The sequence below is a fragment of the Penaeus japonicus genome, unplaced genomic scaffold, assembly GCF_977035675.1.
Source record: "Penaeus japonicus unplaced genomic scaffold, GWHDUDI00000001_assembly GWHDUDI00000012, whole genome shotgun sequence".
Lineage (NCBI taxonomy): Eukaryota > Metazoa > Arthropoda > Malacostraca > Decapoda > Penaeidae > Penaeus > Penaeus japonicus.
In genome coordinates, this window is record NW_028234414.1 from 39,219,264 (window position 1) to 39,224,263 (window position 5,000).

The 5,000-nt window shown below is 46.2% G+C and overlaps 1 protein-coding gene across 1 annotated transcript in view; it reads left to right on the forward strand.

Annotated features, from left to right (window-relative positions):
• Positions 1 to 1,276: 1,276 nt before the first annotated feature.
• The window catches only part of LOC122246116 (uncharacterized), a 334,123-nt gene continuing 330,399 nt past the window's right edge, over positions 1,277 to 5,000 (forward strand). The window contains exon 1 of the mRNA XM_086542170.1: positions 1,277 to 1,418. The gene's annotated coding sequence lies outside the window, so the exon portion shown is untranslated. The remainder of the gene's footprint in view (positions 1,419 to 5,000) is intronic.

Sequence of the window (5,000 nt, forward strand, 5' to 3'; positions counted from 1 at the left end):
CTAATCACTGGCTTTATAAATGCTGCTAATAATGTTTTTTTGTTTTTTTTAAATAAATATTTTGCGGTAATGGATGTTTAGTCATAGTTAACGAGTAAACGTAGTATTGTAATAAATTCAAAATCACATCGTTTGCTTGTTTGCATCGAATGTTCCCGCATGAGTGAAACGTAAATACTTGAGTTTAATACTGTAAACGACCCTACATTATCTCGTTATGTAAGTCAAGTACCTAATGTTGAGAAACTACTGACATTCGACTTTGACCATTAGGTTTGAGTGTTTACAAATATAGTCTGAAATAACAATTGCCGTGCATGCTTTCGAATACAAACGGTTTAAAAAATATACCGAGCTGTGCTTTCCATTATTCCCGATTTCAATTTCGTATCCCTGTCTCGCTTTCACCAAAGTCTGTCTCATAAAAGATTTTCTGTTCATCACCATAATGCTGCGCCAGCATAACCTTGGCTCCGTCAGCAGGACTCTCGTTTGTCAGCGCAGTCCTGTGTCAGGATGGTTTTGGGTCCGAGTTCACTTGGTAAATTGCCAGTGACACTTTAAATCAGAAGGGGAACCGATCGCCTTTTGTCTCGCCTTGGATCTTTTTTAGGGGAGATTTTTTAAGTCATGTCTTAAGATTTTGTCGCTTACGTTTGACGACTTATTTGGCTCCAATTTCAAAGATTTGGGAATACTTTTTTCCCCCCGGCGGATCAGGTGATGTAATGACAAGACCATATATCACGGCCCTGGGAGTAGGACTGTAATGGGGGCGGAGGAATATGACGGCGGCGAGTAGCAATGTGACAGTGAGTGAGGTCGCGCCGGGCATGCGTGCTGGTGCCGGGACGCAGACGGAGGCGACTCGCTGTGCCGTCAGTAGTAGTGCCGCCCCGTGGCTGGCGACCGGGCGCGTTTGGCTCTCTGTGTGTGTGTGCCGTGCCGTCTGTAGTGAACCCCGTTAGTCTGTACTGCGTTTGCTGCAGTGTTGAGGAGACGAGTTTCTCCGGTGCATGATAACTTCCGGTCTGGGTGTCGTTTGGAATGAGGCACGCCGAGTCAACTATGCCGACGTGCTGCTGATGATGACGATAGTGAGCGATTTAGAGTGAGTCCAGCAAGTACTCCAGCTAAGCGAGAGAGAGAGAGAGAGAGAGAGAGGGAGAGAGAGAGCCCAGCTGACGGGGGTGGCTGCCCTTACCGCAGTGTGCCCGCGTTCTTCACAGCAGCATTGTTATGCCACCACACACTGCCCCACACGCTAGCATACTGATGACAGCCTCCCGCACGCCAGATCAGCAGTGTCAGTGGTGAAGCAACAGCAGCAGAAGTAGCAACAACAGCAACATCAGCAGCAGCAGGTGCACCACGTGTAGGGTGCACGAACCTCGTTATCTTGGCCTCCACTTGTCAAGGTAAGACCAAGCAAAATGATAAGTATCTTGGTGTGGCGTTATCATCATTATCTCCATCGCGGTTGCTCGGATGCTAATGTGTCACGCTCGGGGGCGCCCGGCACGTGTCACGTGTCATGTGTCAGATTGGCGCTTCCCCCCCACCCCCACCCCCCTTGACGTGCAGAAGGCGGTGAGGCAATCTTGTTTACTACACCGTCACAATGTTTTTTTTATTGCTCGATTGCGGCTGTCAGGTTCAGGGATGCCATGGTGGGAAATAAGTGCCGGGATTATTGTGCCAGGCCCTGGCACTGAGACTCGCGGCCTTCGCTAGATATTGCCAAGCAACGCACGGCAAATGAATGACTAAATATGATTAATTATAGTTATGATTCGTCTCTGTAATCGAGTGTATCATTTATGTAACAGTTAGTATAATTATTCGGTCAGCATGACAGGTCAAAGGTCGGAACATGCTAGCTAGTTTTTGAACAAATACAGCTTATCACATGTTAGCGTTAGATAGGCCTATATTTATTTTGAAATCTGGCAAGAAAGGAGGAAGGAGGGATACGATGTAATTAAGAGAGAGGGAGGGAGGGAGAGAGAGAGGGAGAGAGAGAGAGAGGGAGAGAGAGAGGGAGAGAGAGAGGGAGATAGAGTGAGAGATAGAGAAGAGAGAGAGAGAGAAAGAGAGAGAGAGAGAGTGAGAGAGTGAGAGAGTGAGAGAGAGAGAGATAGAGATAGAGATAGAGATAGAGATAGAGATAGAGAGTGAGAGTGAGAGTGAGAGTGAGAGTGAGAGTGAGAGTGAGAGTGAGAGTGAGAGTGTGTGTGAGTGAGAGTGAGAGTGAGAGTGAGAGTGAGAGTGAGAGTGAGAGTGAGAGTGAGAGTGTGAGTGAGAGTGAGAGTGAGAGTGAGAGTGAGAGTGAGAGTGAGAGTGAGAGTGAGAGTGAGAGTGAGAGTGTGAGTGTGAGTGTGAGTGTGAGTGTGAGTGTGAGTGTGAGTGTGAGTGTGAGTGTGAGTGTGAGTGTGAGTGTGAGTGTGAGTGTGAGAGTGAGAGTGAGAGTGAGAGTGAGAGTGAGAGAGAGAGAAAGTTAAGTTAGGGAAGAGCTGATAGAAAAGGAAAGGAGGGGAAGACATAGGAGGTTAGAAGAGAAAATAGGCAATTGGTAAGACCCAGGAAAAGGAAAGAATAGGGGAGGAAGGAAGGAAGACACAGAGGAAGAAAATAAAACCGTATTGCCTTCCGTTGCGTGTTGCCTCGCTGAGGAAGTGTTCCCTATCCTACTCTATACCCCCCTCCCCCCTCTATTCCTCCCCCTCTCCTCCCTCTCCCCTTACTGCCCCTTTCTTTTCTCTCCTTCCTCTCCCTTTACTACCCTTGTCTTCTCTCTCCTCCCTTTCCCCTTACTACCCCTGTTTTCTCTTTCTTCCTCCCCCCCCCTCTACGCCCCTTTTTCTTCCCTTCCCTTTCCTCTCATTCCACCATATCCTCTCCCTCCCACTCTCCTTCTCTCCTCATCCTTCCCCTCCCCCTCCACTCCACCAAGTCCTTCTCCTCCCCCTCCACCCCCACTCCACCACATCCTTTCCCTTCCTCTCCACCTCACCATATCCGTCCCCATCCTCTATATCCTTACCCTCCCCCTTCTCATCCTTCCTTTCCCTCCTCTTCATCCTTCCCCTCCCTCTCTTCCGCACTTCCCCTCCTCCTCCCTCTCCCTCTCCCTCTCCCCCACTTCCCCTCCATTCTCCGCCCCCATACAAACCACCTGCCATAAGCTAATCGTTCAGACTTCATTCACGGTCAGTGTCAAGTAAACTATTTGGGGTTATGTATACCTATTACTTGTATTATTTTGCGTCTATTTATCTTACATTCGAAATCTATATATCTGCCTTCATTGTGTATATTTTTTGTTTATTTATATAAAAGTTTCCATACATTTCGTGGTTAGAATGTGTAGTATATGAAGCGAAAAAATCCTATTCCGCCATATTTGCTTAATGAATGAATATCACGAATGGATACCTATTATATTCCTCTACATCTATTTATCTAGTCTCAGATTCACACATATGCTTCCTGTGTGCATTTTTCTTAGTTATTTTCATATTTTCTTTCCACACATTTCGCATGGACGCTGAGCGGGAAGTTAACCTGGTTCGTATCACTTCATAAATGCGTAATGCTATGAATCTCATGAATGGATAAGCTACCTATTACTTCTATTGCATCTGTTTATCCAGCCTTACCCTCAAGATCGACGCAACTGCCTCCTATGTGCATTTTATTTAGTTATTAATACTCTTGCTGCATATATTTCGTTTGAATTGTTGTTTTGAGCGCGAAATATTTTCTTTTCTTCGCATTCCGTTTCTCGCTTGTTCTTCCCGAAAGGCAGACAGACGGGCGGGGTTTTTTGAGGGGGGGGGGGTTACGGACAGTTTGGGCTTGGTTTGGTTGGAAGGGGGGGGGGTCGTTGGGGGACCTTTGGTTTTAGCTGGTTTTATGGTTTTGATCAATGGGTTTTGTGTTTGTTTTTTCGTTGTTTTTTTTCAGGTTGTTTATTTGGATTTCAAGTTCTTTTCTTTTTCTATTTTCTCCTCCTCCTCTTTCTCCCCTCCACTGTCCTGCCTCCCTATCTCCTCTTCTTCCTCTTCTTCTTTCTCCTCATCTTTTAACTCCTCTTCCTTTTCTTCTAACTCTTCCTCTTCTTCTTCTCCTTCTCCTCCTTCTTCTTCTTCTTCTTCTTCTTCTTCTTCTTCTTCTTCTTCTCCTTCTTCCTCTTCTTCCTCTTCCTACTCTTCCTACTCCTCTTCATCTTCCTCCTCCTCTTATTATTATTTTCATTCCTCTTCCTCCTCTTCCCTTTCCTTCTCCTCCTCTTATAATTATTTTTAATCCTCTTCCTCCTCTTCCCTTTCCTTCTCCTCTTCTACTTCTTCCTCTTCCTTTTCCTCTTCCTCCCCCTCCCAGCCCCTCTTCCTCCTCCTTCCCCCCTATTCTTACTCCACATCCTCATCTCCCTATCCCTCCTCCTTCCCCCCTATTCTTACTCCACATCCTCATCTCCCTATCCCTCCTCCTTCTCCACATCCTCCTTCCCGCACTTCCTCCTCTTCCTCCTCCCCCTCCCCCCTATCCTTCCTCAACCTTCTCATCCCCCTATTACTCCTCCTCCTTCACTATTCATCCTCTTCCTTTTCCTCCCCCTCCCAGCCCCTCCTCCTCCTCCCACCCTCCCCCCTACTCTTTCCCCCCTCCCCCCTATTCCTCCTCCTCCTCCTCCTCCTCCTCCACACCCTCCTCCTCCACCACTATTCGCCCCGCACCAGCCACCAAAACCTTGCTATTACGATTATGACCTCATTTCCCATCAGCTGTCTCTTGGGAGATGACTTTCCTTTCCTGTCCCTTTTTTATTTCCTCTTTTTTCTTTTTCTTTTCTTTTCTTAAGCACACCATTTGCTTGCTTGGTATTGTTTTTCGTCTTCTTTTATTCTTTATATATATATATATATATATATATATATATATATATATATTATATATACACATATTATACATATATATACTTATATATATATGGTTGC